The sequence below is a fragment of the Homalodisca vitripennis genome, chromosome 3, assembly GCF_021130785.1.
Source record: "Homalodisca vitripennis isolate AUS2020 chromosome 3, UT_GWSS_2.1, whole genome shotgun sequence".
NCBI classification, from domain to species: Eukaryota; Metazoa; Arthropoda; class Insecta; order Hemiptera; family Cicadellidae; genus Homalodisca; species Homalodisca vitripennis.
Genome location: NC_060209.1, coordinates 144,735,853 through 144,752,479, shown reverse-complemented (window position 1 = coordinate 144,752,479; position 16,627 = coordinate 144,735,853).

The following is a 16,627-nucleotide window of genomic DNA, read 5'->3' as shown; positions in this document are numbered from 1 at the left end:
AGTATGGTATATGTGTGTCTTTGCCTTTTGCTACTTCTCAAAGTCTGTATTGATTTCTCATCTTACAAAAAGCAATATAGGCTACCAAACTGTTGAAAATATGACTGTGTATAACAGTATTTTTCAAACTAACTTCAGCAATTTATGTTCTGCTTATATGTTCAAAAATGTATTATGTATAACAAATCAGAAATCAGAATCAGAAATCAGAAATTCTTTATTGTCAGACAGTAGAACACTGCAAAATAGCGTCAACAATATTATGTAATAGTTAATTACATTAAGTTATTTTCAGAATAGCCCAATAAAATTAAATATAAAAACGTCAGATTAATTTAAACAGCACTAAAGTTTTTGTCAATGCTAAAATAAATCAAACTAAAGCTTACATAGGTGGCTGGTCTTAACATAAAGCTTAACATAAGCTAGTCTGACCAGAGCACTCGACAAAGTCCCTGACACTGTAGTAAGCCCGCTGTACCAAATGCCGCTTGACCTCCCTCTCAAAAGAAGGACTTGTTTTTGTTTTCATAGAGTCTGTGAGTGCATTATATAGTTTAATGCCGCTGGTTAATAAATGTCTTTCAAAAAAACTTGTTCTATGGGCAGGAATGGTAATCATATTGGAGTGACGTAGATTGTGACGATGTAGGGGATTTTGAGATTTGAAAAGGTGGAGGTTTTTGTGAACAAATGTCACGCAGTACAAGATATAAATCGATGGGAATGTTAGAACCTTTGCCTCCCTAAAAAGCGACCTACAAGAAGCTCTACACGGTTTCCCAAAAACCGCTCTCAACGCCCTTTTCTGGAGTTTAAAAACGAATTTTGTACGTACACTTTCACATCCCCAAATGACTACAGCATATGTGAGAAAGGGGTAGATAAGCCCATAGTAAGCAGCCAAGGTCACTCTGGTATCAGCAAACTTTGACAGGTTTCTAATAACAAAAATCCCCGAGCTTAGTTTCCTACAAACGAGCTCAATATGATCGTGGAAGCTTAATTTATTGTCAATCTGAACGCCTAGAAACTTTAGCGACTTACCAGATGAAATCTCTTCATCCCCCAAGTGGAATGGAATTTGCTCCAAATCCGGAGAACTTCTGATAGAAAAATGGATCATTTGAGTTTTCTCGTTATTTACTACGAGCTGGTTATGCTGAAACCACTGGGATATTTTTTTGTGCTTCTTCAGAAGCCAGAGTCATGAGGTCCAAGTGGTTTGGGGCTTTCACTGTGAGGGATGTATCGTCTGCAAAAAGACAAATTTTGGCATTGGGACCAGAAATGCAATTTGGGAGGTCATTCACAAACAAGAGGAACAAGATTGGTCCCAGTACTGAACCCTGCGGGACTCCTCTTATTACCTCACATGGTTTTGACGAGGCTGTTCTTTGACAGCCATAGCTGTCCAAAAAAGGAAGCTGAACTGATTGCGTCCTCCCACGCAGGTAAGATGAAATCCAACAGTACGATACACCTCTAATGCCAAGTAAGTGAAGTTTTTTTAGCAAAATTTTATGATTAACCATATCAAAGACAAAATAAACCCAGATATGGGTTTTTGAAACAATAACCCATACGTTTCAAATTTGTATAAGCACATCCATACTACACAAAGAATGAAAAGTGTACAGCAATGTCTCAACATAAATTGTATTTTTTAAATAATACACTCTATAACCAATAGTACAGTTTAAAACACATTTTTATCAACACTCCAGGCAAATAAAATAAAAATGGTTTAGAAAAGATTTTAAAGTATATTGTTAGTAATGTAAAGGAACTTTGCTGTAAGTACCGTATTTTAATATGTTGTCTTTATTTTAATACTCTGAACTATGTGCAAAAGTGAATTAAATTGATGTCTAATATAAAAGATGTAAAAATTGGAGAAAGTAATGAATTTTACACAACTCTTCATCTCCATTTTACTGTAGCCTACAATTTTGAGTTTTCTCTGAAAAGACTATGCCTGCATATGAATCAGTATGAAGCTGTTTTTGTCCATTTGCAGTAAGGTTGTCATAAATCTATTAATTGTATAACACCATAAATCTCTTACATGGATTTTAGTACTCTTCTGCCTTTTAAAATTCAGAGGACAATGTTTTTGTGGGTTACCATGGTGGCAACAAGAAATCACAGTTTAAACAAATTTGTCCTGAAAAAACTGAGTACAATCATAGGCGTATCCAGGAGGGTTTGGGAGGTTGTAACTCCCCCTCGTTGATATAAATATTCTAGGTATATTTTAACCTGTTTTAAACTAAAATTATACTCATAATCATAGTTCAGTTTCGTTTTTAATTTTTGTTTTGACATTTTATCTATAACAGCTGACAGACAGTACAACACAAAACTTGTGCTTAGTATTTTTTTCGGAATGAAGAATCCATGTGTGGCCCTTAGGACTTGAGAAAGACAATAACGCCAGCCTCTGTTGCACACTTCCCATGCTTCGAGTGAGAATCCCCGGGAGGCAAAATGATAAAAGGTTGAGTCGTTGTGCTACAACTAGTGTTTAAGCAAAGTTTAGTGTACTCAAAGTTTAGTCTCCACGCGAATCGCTTTACTACCGGATCAAAATGTACAGATACCCGTGTTTGAACTCATTGCAATTAATAAGTCCTAAAAGGATCTTTGCGCTTGTTTCTGTAGTGACAGGATATTTGGGATGGGTAAGATGAGGTCAACTCTGTACCAGCCTTTTTACAGTTAAAGTGGACAGAAGTAGCACACCCTTATGTCCAGGCTGGGAGGCTGGTAAACTGCCTTTAACACTCAGGGAACCCCTACAGTCATCCTCAGCAGTAGACTAGATCTGTCGATCTTCTCTTGCTCCACAATATGTTGACATTTACGGTAAATGATGAGCCGCTCCTGGACATCCAGTTGTCCTTATTTAAGTGACACAAATTTTGTTGCACCCAGTGGGGGTTACATTACAAAGTATAAGCCAACCATAAGTGAACCCTTCTGGAGACATGTACATTGATATATATTGTATATTTCTTATTGCAGCAAAACTATTTGTTGGCTGGCCCTAACACTCTGGGGCTGGAAAATTTGTATTTATTTTTATCTGTCTGTCTATCTGTCCACACAATGCTTTGAAAACGAACTTACCTATACACTTGAAATATTACATTAAGTATCATTTTAATCTTAGCAACATGGGCAACCATTATGGCAACAAGAAAATAGAAGAACAAATAAATTTGTAAACAAAACTGTGTACAATGATATGTTGAAAAGAAAAGAAAATAGACTGGGGTCAATATAAAAAATAAGTGACAATATTCAATGCACAAAGTTATGATCTAATTTTTACTAGTAATATCTCCCCAGTGACCAAATTAAACTATCTAGAGTATACAAAATACTATTTAAACACTATTATAAAACTTACGTAAATGAACAAGGCTACGAATGTTTGCATGTTAGGTACTCAAAACTGGTTGTTCCCTTTGACAGTGTATGACATTTTTACTGTGGCATCAGGAAAAATAGGGGAATGGACAAAATATAGCCTACATCAACGACCCATTCTTTTCTAGAGTATAGTCAGAAAAACAAGAAGAATCACGCAAAATGTACTTTAAATGATTATTTAGAAATTTGGAATGGACATAATTACAATAATTTTGAACTCTAATCCTTATACTGGAAGAAGAACACAAATGACCAAAGTAGTCTTTTTAAGCTTTGGTATGCAACTATTTTCTTGATTGGGGTAAAAATCAAAATCAAGTACTCATATATCATCAAAAATATCGTAGATCAAAAATATACGCGTTTCATATAAGTTAGATTCCGAAACCTTCATATTTATATATTTTCTTGATCGGTGCAGCAAATAAACTCTACTGTGGAACCATAAATAAACTAGACAAGAAGTGAAAAAAAAACAGTTTGAATAGACTTATCAGACCACAGTAACTTTTCATCCTTACGAAGTATATATATTTTCTTCATTGTAATAAAAAGGCAAACCCAACTATGGCAGTTGAAGTTTTTTAGACCGAAGTACAATGGTCTGGTCGGTAGTAGACATTTTGTGACAGAAGTAGGGCTTGAAAACCCCCACCAACTCCTATAGTCAGATCTCGCAGAAGACTAGATTATCGATCTACACTTGCATCTCAATTTATCAACAGTTGCTGTTAGTAATGTACTGCTCCTGGATATCTATTTGGTTGCAAGTGACACATCGTTTTTGCTGTACCCAGTGTAGATTAAATTGGATTGTATAAACCAGACCGAAGTGTACCTTACTAGGGTTTTGTTAGATAGCAGTAATCACCTATTACACAAAAGGGTAAAATTATTAATATACTACTATACTTTTTGTGTATTAAACATTATGTTTAATTATTATTATTGATTATGTTTAAATTAACCTTCAATATATATATATATATATATATATATATATATATATATATATATATATATGCCTACTTTTGATTTAAAAATGTAATAAGATTCTATCATATTACATCATAAATGCTTTCACTAAGAAGGACTCTCTTAGATCTGGAAAATTGTGTGTGAAGATGTAGATGCTAGTAAGAAATATAATAATAATTAATTAAATCAGAATTATTTACATGCTGATTTAGAAGCAGCATATAAGGAAATTTGCTACAGATGAGTAATGAAAAAAGGTGGCAAATTTAGGACTGGAAAACTAAGTAGTTGCGGCTCTGGTAATGAATGTCTACTGATCATCACTGAAAGGCTAGTTTGTAATAGTTTTAACACCATTCTTATCTCAATTGTTGTTGAAAGTAGTTGTATATTAGTGACTTTTGTTATTAATAAGTGCTAACAGTGTTATTAGTAGCAAATAAATAAAAGTACTCGTACAAGATTTTTAATTTGCTGGTTGTACTATTTTAAAATCTTTTATTTTATTCACTGTTTTTGTTATACTTCTCGATAAGCTTGTACTAAATTTTCTAATTCTGGCAAAAATCTAAGAGTAAGACATAAAAAATTATCAAAACGTATTTTTGTAATTGACCTCCCTATGAAATAAATTGAATGCTGATATGTCGGAAGTTATGCAAAGTTACTTTGAATTAATCATATAGCATGATAATCAAACGTTCACAAAAACTTTATGGTACCCAACCAAAGTAAAGAAATATCGTGGTCTCTTAAATAACATATGACTTGAGGTTCGTACTCTTAAAACTTTTTTATTTTACACAAGAGAATATTAAGTTTTTATGTATATCAATTACACAAATAATAATGTTATTATTATTAAGATTATTAATACAAATAAATATTAATTAACAAAAACCTTCTATTAGCAAGTAAATGTCAAGCTCATATTCAAATAATCTCAAGAATATCATGCAAATTGTAAATACCTGTACTACCTACAGATAACGTTCAAATGATGTGATGATAAATAATATTAAACTTGAAGCTGTTTTTATTTTGAGGCAGAGTTGAAAATTATTTAGGACCAAAGTAGAGAGATAGGAGTGGCCACACTGTGTTTAGCGTAACAGACTTTGCTAAGGGCCAATGCAAGATTTCAAGTCTTTAGCTCATTTCGTTATTGACAAATTAATAGAACGACAGTCAATCATACGGAGAATAAATTTTAATATCCCCCGGCACACAAAGAGAAATTGAGTGGTACAATGCTCAGCAAAATTTCATGATTGGACATGCACCATCATCAAACTCATTCTTGTCTTTATAGAAATAAAGTTTATACAAAATTTAAGGTCTATAGTACAGATTAAATCTTTCTCAAGATATCGTGCCACATGATATATTCACATTTTTGTTCATTCAATTGAATTTATATCAGTGTATAAATAATAAAAGTCTACATACCAAAGCCACCATAAAAAGATATGTGTTGGGATGCTACATGTAATAATATGTCACTTGTTAAAAACTCAATTGATTTGTCAAATTCAAATGAGTGTATTGAATTTGTTTATAAATTTATTCTGCAATTTTCTCGGTGAGATTGTAGTTACCCAAAAGGCAAATGTAAATAGACTCGCTAATGCTCAACCAAACCCAATGAAATGACCATTATATAACTCAGTGTTCATCAAATAGAAATAAAGAATCATGCACATTTGCAAGTCTATAGGTCGGTTCCTTTAAGAGATATCGTGCAGACAGACAGACAGACAGAAATTAAATTTGTCCAGCCCCTCGAGTGATAGGCTTTGCTAATGCTCAGCAACTAGAGAGTTGCATTGTGCAGTGAGTTAAGTTGGAAAGAAAAGTTTAAGCTTACCACTGATTGTGTCTCAAAACTCATAGCACATTGACAATTATGTTTATTGACAAGGGTGTTAATGTGACGAGGTGGTTCAAGTGAAATATAGATAACTAACTTAGGGAAACAAGGTGAGCATTGAAATAGACTCACTTTTATTTAAGAAAAGTTAACATATATTTCCAAAATTAAAATTGTTATTTTAAATGGTTTACATTTATTCCTCTTTTAATTTGTTTTATATTGTATGGCAAATTCACTTCAAAGACAGTATTTTATCTCATTATAAAAGTCCCCACTGAGATAACTCTATAACAAAGACATTTTCTTGAGATTTTCCTAAATGAACATAAAAATGTATCACACTGGTTTTCTCAAAAATCATAAAAGTTAAAATTCTAAGACCTATTTAGTTTGATTTGCACGTCAATATCTTAAGAAACCACCTCCCCTATTAATATGCTACAAAGATTTTAGTGCTAACATATTGCATGAGAAGAGGTGAAATAGGATGACATGAGTGAATATTCTTGAAGTATTTTCCCCCTAGCATGTTTACATGACCTTTCTTTATTTTTACATGAAAAATGAGCTCATACATATATTGATTGCATAGTCTTTCTAAATAACACTGTATATGTAAATACTACAATTTGTTATATTTTCACTTTGTTTTTATACAAATTTGAATAAAATAATAGAGTGCCTCTTAAGAAATTTCAGTTGGTTACCATACTGGAAAATGGCGGCAAAAGTTTGAAATTTTAGAATCATGTGTTTAATTATTACTAAAGTAGGTATGTCACCCATTTAAAAATTCCTGTAAATTTAGGTGTTTATGAGATTCCAATGGTTTGTAAAGATAATTTGGACACATTTATGCAACAAGAAATTGAATGCAATTAATTAAATTTCTCTTTTATACTAAATGAATTGTTATATATACGTCTTTACAAAACGGCAGGCACGGGAGCTGAGGCTAGCAAGAACCTCTGATACTTAGGAAACGAACCCTGCCAACTCTAACAGTCATCTCCCGCAGTAGGCTAGACCAGTGCTTAATTTCTAAAATTTTAGGTGTGGGAACTCTTAAAGCGGGAAGCTCAGACCGGTGGGTATGGAATACACCCCAGGAAGGAGGGGGGCCCTCACCCAGGAAAACTTTTGAAAATTATAACTGTAAACCTTTGTTTTTAGGCCACCCAGACATAATAATACATTCATTTTTATAAAATACCAAGTGATATTTTAATGCTGTTTATTTTCTTTAAGGTGCTTGATTAGGATGTAAGAAAATAAAAACATGAATTTAAATTATTGAGTTTACTCTCTACTCTACTCTACTCCATTAACACCTTGTTGCCTACTTTAAATTTCCCAGAAATATTTGGTTTGATTTCATTGACCATTTTGTTTGAAATCAATGAAGCTCGCCAATATTAATTTTTTAATGAATGGTAAAATAAAAAACAAATTGAGCCTTATTCACAGTTTTATTTATACACATTTCAGTAGTAATAATAATACATATTAATATGTAAAATGGATGTTTGTTAATATAACAGCTTTTTTATAAGTTTGCTTATTTTACAAAACAGTTGCATACCTTATGGGTACAAAAACAATATTAATACATTCAAAATAAACCAACTTCTTGGAAAGGAAAAAGGAAGCGTTTAATTACACACAAAATAAATGACACACAGAGTGGAGTAACACGGTTTCATTTTTTTAAATTTAGTGTAGTTTTAAAAAGTTAAGGTTGATTATTTTATTTGCTTATTAGTTATTATAACAAATATGTACGGATTTGTAGTATAATATTGTAAGGCAATGCCAAGACTGTTGGTAAACTTAGTTTTTAGTTGTTTGTTAATATTTTAAAGTGAAAACTACAAAAGAAACAAAACAACAATACACAAAACTAACTGTAAGTACAAAAAAGAACTCAGAAACTTGAGTTCAGAACACAACTATAAGTTAGGCATAGGCTAGTTATTTTAATGAAAACTTAATGTTCTGAAATTCTAAAAGATATTTAAAAAACAGATTTAGGAAAAAAGTTCCCACAATGCAATGCTGTCTTCATGGTAAGTTTTCTGCCCTCGTTGTTTTTGACTTGGTGTCAAGTGCAGAATGGTGTCCTTCGCCAGCCAGGTTTTGAACGTGTCGCTCGGGATTGTATCTAGCCACAGGAGGTCCTAGGAGCCTGATCCGCAATAAATCGCAAACAGTGCTAATGTAGAGTGAAGATCTAAGAGGAGACATAATTAGATTCATTGCAGAAAACCCACGTTCACATTCAGCACTAGACACTGCAATACTATTTATGATGGAAATCAGTTTCTTAAACGACGGCGGTTGCTCTAGAATAGTAGGTTTCTCTCCACTTAACATAGGCTTCAGTCCCTGCTTGAAGTTGTCTGAAGTCTCTAATTTATATCCTGAGAGCTGCTAATCTTAAATCTATCGCAGATTCGCTGGATCTCACATTCTCCGTAGGTGATGGATAAGTCTTTGGCCAATACATGGGGTGGATCACTTTGGATGTCATTCATGATTTTGGTGTAGTGGTTCAGCCGCATTTGAAGATGATGATAGCAACCTTGAAGTCAAGTTGTTAGCGAGGCTCCGATAGAACTGTTTTTTCTGGAATACTGGGTATCTTGGATCTTACACAAAGTTTAACATCTTGAAACATCAAATCGTCAATAGCAATTTTAGCTTCCACTGAACGTCTACCCATGTTTTCAACTCGGTTTTCAAACACTTTGATTAACAGTGTTACAATCACTGTGGGCTTGGATAAGGTTGAGGCTTGATTTTTGAAGCTGTAAGGACAAAATCCGATAACTCTTCTAGAGCATCGAACATCACTGCCAGGTTGTGTACAAAAGTTGTAGAAGATAATGTACTACAAAGCCCTTTGTAAGTTGAACGTTGCTTCGAGTCCCTTTGTTTGTCTTCAGATGCTTCAATGAAATGATTGTACAAAGCCTTAAAATCTGTCCAAACTGCTTTCACATTCACCCGCCATTAAGCTGGAGGGCTACCCAACGAGTATCTAAAAACACGGCCGATTTTCAACATTTGCTCCTCTAGTCCTTTAGCAACTTCTGCCAACTCCCTTGCTGTTTTTCGGTGAACAACTAAACATGTTTCTAATTTTATCCATGAATATCTTAAAAATGATTGATTCGAGCTACTTCTTCTATGGAATCGTGCACGGCAAGCTCTAAAACGATGGTTCAAACAATGCCAAATGAACAAGTTGGGGAACGTTTCAGTAAGCTGTATAGCAAGGTCAGATTTCTTGCCTAGTAGCACTGAAGCACCATCACAAGTTAGAGCAATCATATGGTCTTTCATGAATTCAAAGCTTAGACCTAATGCTTGTAACTGATTTAAAAAGTTCTTGTAATATACCAGCTGATGTTGTGCTATTTAGCTCAAAAAGTGTTAAGAACACTGTCATAGGGTTTTGCATTCCCTTTAGAAAACAGTTCTGATATAAACCACCAAAGCATTTTTGTTTGAAACTGAAGTGGCTTCATCCAAAAGCAGGGAAAATTTAGAGTCTGACTTGATTAGGCCATTTATCAAGTCTGATTTCATTTCATCAGAAATATGATGAATTATATTGGAGCAAGCAACATTTGAATGTAGGATTCGCCCCATATCTAAGCCATTCATTTATTTGAAGATCAATTTCAGTTTCAAACTCAAAAATGGCCTATTTAGTTTAGCTTGCTTATAAGCCGTGCGAAAATGCGCTCAGTTACAATCTGCTGCTCTTTATGCATAGAAGCAACAGATTTTTTCATTGTATCTTTCTTAGCTTCAATGAGTATTTTTTTCAGCTAAAGAATGAGCTCGAGACCCACGGTGTAAAAATATCTTTTTCCTAAGAGAGGATTGCTGGTCTTTTTTTATTGTTTCCATAAGCGGTAACAGTTCCTAAAACCCACTCTTCGCTAATCTTTAGGCCCTGAAATTCGTTTTCTCTGCACCTAGAGTACTCACACTACGTGCAAACGTTGCAACCTAGTTCTCTGTTCACAATTAACCATGGATTTTTAGCTTTAAATTCAACAATTTGTTCTTCAGGACCAACAACTGGCTGTTCACCCCTATTAACAAAATCATTATTTTCATTACTAACCTTAGCTTCGTCTGCCATCAGATCCCAAACCCACCAACCTGGATACTATTTTGACCGACGAGGAAGTCGAAGGGGAATGGTAATCGCAATTATCCTCATTGATCCCGATTGCGTCTTCTTTTTTATCTTGATCAAACAATTGAAGTTGTAGTCAAATGCTTTCCGAACTGCAGTTCTCATTATTCGGCATAACCTTTTTGTTTCTTAGGGTTAGGTTTAAAGAAATCAACAATTTTTCTGGTAGTCATAGTCAATTAGGAAACTATTTAGCTGCACCAGCACTAATAAGCATAAAAACACGAACACAATCAACGACCTGCACCTCAAAAACGAACTTAAGCGTGATGGGATGCGATGCAACTTGTAACTTAAACGCGAAACACACCAAGGTCAAGTCAACTAGTCAACACACTTGTGATCACTGGGGTGGTGGCGCGGTGAAGGAATGGAGGGGGAAAGGAAGGGGGTGGGGTGGGTATTGCTTTGTTATTGAGAGGCGCAGCCGCGCATGCGCGAACTAGGATGACTCGCCCGTCACCTTCCTCCTGCCTGATTCCGTGCAAGACTCATCACAGCACAGCTCACAACTGCTTGTACGGGCGCTTACTATCTGCTTACGAGTCACTCGCAAACAAAGCATAGCATAATATTGATCCTACCTACAATTTTTTTTTAACTAAAACTTGTACTCGTAGTGTTAAAAGCGTTCCCTTGCGTTCCGGCACTCTTGGGAGGTTAGGGAACGCCGTTCCCTTGCGTTCCCACTGAAATTAACCACTGGGCTAGACCTATCAAATTACCCTTGCACCCCATAATTTCGACATTTGCGTTTAGTGATGTACCGTTCCTGAACATCCATAAGGTTGCCCAGATTTAAGTGAGACATCGGTTATTGCTGTACCCAGTGGTAGGTTCAACTGGAAGGTATAAGCCATAAGTGATCCCTGCTGGGTGTGCCATAATGCTTTGGTATAAGGCTGCGCTAGGCGTGTTCTAACCGGAATATGAAAGATAATCAATCGGATCAGTTCAGACAGTGACATATAATTGTGGCGTGACGACCACACGTAATTTAATTTTAAAAGTTCTCGGGTTCTAATGCGGACACGGTGATGGAATCTAGCCCAGGTTGCTGTAATAAAAATTCTCTCCTCGGTTGGCCAAATAAAACAATTTAGTTTATTGCGAAAACAATTTGAATTTTATTGCATAATTTAGAATCAGTTGAACAATTACAAATTTAGAACGGGAGAGAGAGCGAGAGAGAGCGATTTCACGCGAGCTTGACGCGTTCAAAACCCTGGCACGACTGCGACTCAGAACAACGAACTCCAGGGAGCAGCGTTGTTCCAGACGCTACCTCAGCAAATTCCTGCCTGTTTACCACCCAGTAACTGCGCAGCTGCTCTGGGTATGGAAAATTACCAGGCTTACTGCTGACAGACTTGGACTTACAATTCATGTGCTGAATTAAAATATATATCTTCTCCACCTGCACTGCTTAACCTAATAAGTCTGGCTGCATATATTCATTACTCGTTACTACAATTAAATGTTATGCTGAATAAAAATAAAATATATTACTGATGATTTAATATTTTAAATTGGCTGATTAAGACCGCATACGATGTTACCGGTCTGGTCTTAGAACTATATGCTGGGGTCGTCACACTCCCCCCACCTTAAAACCATACTTGTCCCCAAGTATGAGGAACCATCAGCCAGCAGCCAGAAGAAAAGTCTCTAATCTGCAGGGGAGGATCTCTGTCCTATCCTTTAGCAAGAAAATCTTAGTATATGTTCATTGATTACCATGCCAGCTGTCACTCAGTAGCCTCAACTAAATGAAATTTAAATAAACAATTGAGTTCCCTAAAAAGGCAGAAATTTCTTTTAATAAAAAAAAGTATGCAAACGCGATACGTAATTCTTTAATTCGATCCGATCGCTCGCTCTCTTCTCAATGATTGAACACAAAAGATTTCAGGCTTACAACACATATATCATGGTATACTACGATACTAATTCAAGACCAGTCATTAACATCAGATAACCATTATCTCTAATGACCCAAATACGACTACCTAACCAGTAACACATTTAAAGCAATACGTAGTACAAGGGAACTAACCAGTGCTTCTAACTTAATCTAAAATACTTAAACATTTCAAGTTGAACTACAACACAACTACATTCTATTAATCTGGTTGAGCACTACAGGATAACTATGGTTTGATGGGTTTAATTTTAATGATTAAAAATATTAGTTGATAACATACCACATTTTGTAGAGCCTAATTAAATTTAAAATAATTATAAAGTGGTAGTCTTCTTTGTGAATTTTGAACGCTACTCCCCCATTCCTGGTTAGGCCTCGTGGGTTTTCACTCGGGGCCGGTTTCCTCAGTCACCCCTACTATGGATTATAATGGAGTTATCCTGAGTTAGTTCACTTGTACATCGACTATAACACAAAACCATTATAATATATACAGCCAACAAGTAGCATGTCATGAATGACATCAAACTTAACTAACAAAATAAATCGTTAAGAAACATCCTCAAGAACAGTACAAAAATTGTTAACATCTTAATTGTTCTTATTAAGCTACTAAGGCATCGACCAAACCATTACAGTACTACATTCCATAAGGGCCCTGACAAAAAGACTTAAAACTAGTGGCTCGACCCAGTTTAGTGGGTGGCCGTTACACTGTAAATGCGAGGGGGGTCTCTGGAAAAGCGGTTCAAAAACCTTTCATCTTTTAAAAAGTTTGCGTTGACGTTCTTCTGAACATCCAACAACTGGAGGGCACATTCCTCACACTTCTCGACCTTCTTCAGGTTCATGGCAGAAACAACAACAAAAAAAAAAACTAAAACTAAAGGTTCCACCCCCCACGCTTGGTTTTTAAGGGCATTGTGGACCTGGGGGCTCCCCAAGGTTTTCACCTCGCTTACCCCTGGAAACAGGGTAGCTCACCGAGACCTTCCTCCTACATTTCATTACATTCTACTGATGCCTTAGAGCTTAAAATTAACATAAGCCAAAAATGTTCATATAAAACTCACAATTCACTTAAAAGAAAACTAACAAACGAATTACAACTTTACTACTTTGGCCAGACTGGAGACGTTACACCGCTTAGTTGGTTGCGCAAGCCAACTAGGCAGTTGCGACAAGTTAGTCTAACAATTAATTATTGTTGAACGCATGGGTATCAAGCCAACAATGGGTTACACAGTCCAGAACTTTGGGGTAAAGGTAGGATCAGGGTTAAGGGTATGTTTGGATGGCCGGCAGGTCCTTCCTGTGCCCCATGTGGTTGTCTCACGTGTTTATTTTACTTACGTTTTGTCAATCGCTTAAAATATTAGCCAATTATCGAATAATTTGGAAAATTATATCTCCAAGTCTGCCTGATCAAAACATAAGATCAGTTACACATTCCACAACACTACAATTTAACAAATTAAAATGTTACATCTAAAAACATGGTTACATCAACAATCACCAATCTAACATAACTACGAGTATATTCCTTAATACATCTTCCAGTGTCTCCTTTAACAACTGTCCCGTGTGCACACATCTCTCAACACAACTTGACTAGTCAACCACAATTAACACAAATCGATCATTCCTTACTCAAGTTCTTTGAAAGATTATTCTGTCACAGCATTAACACGAATGTCTGGAGCAAATCGGTATGGAGTTTGCCAAGCAAAACTTCCTCACCATACCACAGTGAGTTGAGGGACTCACACTTATTCAGAGTGTCATTACTCACAGTTACAAAGCTTGTATCACGTCCCGCAGTCGCTCGAGATTAACAACTTCGACTGCCTCCACGTTCTGTTCAACATCGTTTATCTCTCCAGGGTTCACACCCTCTTGGTCTCCTTCAGGACTGTCTAGTGACGTCAGGCCTCTCACTTTTGCGAAGACCTCGGTCAGAGTGGCGGAGCGACGCTGTCGGCGACGGTTCCGGCGACTCGACCACCATGCCATCACAGGCATAACAAATCTGTAACACATGTACACAAGCATCAGGATTGACACTAACCCAAAACTACCAGCAGCTGCCACTTTTGCAGCATAAAACCTTCGACCAAACAGAATGTGGGACTTCAGATGGCGGACTACGTCCTCCGGACGGTACTCCTTAACACCTAATGTGCCCAGCCGTTCGTTCAGTCCCTGCAGGACTTTCACAGCCGTCTCCTGCTCAGAGCTAAACAGCTCCTTCTCCTCGCTTGTGTAAATTTCTTCCACATTTGGAAACACAATTTCACTTATCTGTTCTGAGAACACAGAGCTGCCGTGAATACGGGCAGGCACCTTGAATTCTTCAGAGACAACATCACACATATCAATTCCTCTAAATTCACCGACCCCCTTCACTACCGCGGAAGTTATATTCAGGGTCCCGTCACTAGTTAGACAGTTCAAAGTCAATCTGTGCTCCTCTGAGGCACTGTATATCCATCGGCTTGGAGTTTTGACAAGTACCGGGGACCTTAATCCCGATATTAATTTTCTACCACAGAGCCTCACTTGCTCGTAATGAAACATCTCAACCGCACAATTTGGTCTCTTGCTTACGCTTAACAGGACATTCGATAACGGGCAAACAATCAGTTGTTCCCCTCGACACTCTCGGTCGAATTCCAATTGATTGTACATCGAGTACATCAACCGATCCTTACTGATCAATAATTTTTGGGTACCAACTTCCCACTGGGTCCATACTTTGAGAGAGGCATCATACACCGGATAGATAATAATATCATATAATTGGAACATCTTATTATCGTTTGAAAGAGGCAACCTCATCACTACCCTTAAGGTGTGAATCGTTGTATAACTATGAACAACTACAGCAGAATAAAATTGATGAATATTTTCTAATTTAACAGGTGAATACAATTTAGTCGTTGGAGGTATAACCTTTTCAATTTCCTTCAAAATTCTTAGATACTCATGAGGTGTTAGCAAGTTACTGTCAACCTTCCCAGCTGCTAAGCTCTCAATTGCTTGATGGAATTTAGTTATCTTTTGTCTTGCACTACTTACTGTTTCTTTAGTATCCGAAAGCGCAGAACTTAACTTCAAATATTCAAAAAGAGTTTTTAACTGATAATGAGCAGCATTTGCTTGTGTGAAAATTTTAACCATTTGTTCATGCATATTAGAATGATATTCTTTCAATATAGAAATTACGTTATTTATTGTTTTTGCATGTGATACTATTTCCGCCTGCATATTTGCTAGAACAGTCACCTGCTCCTTAGCTTGATGCACTATTTTCTCGTTGGTGTTGTACAAATAATCCATTTTTCCATCAATAATTTCTAAATCGCTATTTTCAAGTGTACCAAACAGAAACTTTAACACATGACCTCCTGCATCTACTAAACCTCGTTTTCCACGTCTTTGTGGTAACAGTTTTATTAGATCATCAATTTCATTTAGGTATTCACTAACTGACTGCTGTAATAGCACAAATTCGTAACGAAATCCGGCTTCCAATTGAATTAATGGAGAGTGTGAACTCATATTTTCATTAAGTAGATCTTCGAAAAATGTATTAAAATGATTCTTTACCTCAGTTACCAAGATACTTAGATTTCGGGATTCCTCTTCAATCTGCGTCAAGTTGTACTGCAACGTGACTCTCCAATGGCTGTCCGTCAGCAGCACATCTCTGCCTCCTTCAAATATGACCCCTTGCTGGAAGCAGCTTACTACTCCCAGGATTAGAAAAATCAATCCTAAAACAGAACTTCAAATTTATATCGAGTTTTACCTTTACAACACGAAATACCAGTCCCATAAGCATGTCAAGCACTTCCCACTTGTCAAAGCACCACCGATATAATTCCCAACTATGGCACATAGTCTTCGAGGCGTGCTGGCCTCCTTTTTACACGTGGCAACCTATTTCCCGTACGAGGTGTGCCAACACTTGGTACAGGGATACCATCATCTGCTGATGGTGTTCCCTCACCAATACAGATATTCGAGTCTGGAATCTCGATATCGCCAACATCGTCGTCAACGTGCACTTCCGGCACCTGGTTCACCTTGGTTCTACTCACGTACGGTTTTACTCGATTTACGTGAACCACGATTTCTCTATTTCTCACTTTCAAAACTAAATTCAACGACGATAACACCTTGACTATCCTGTAGGGAC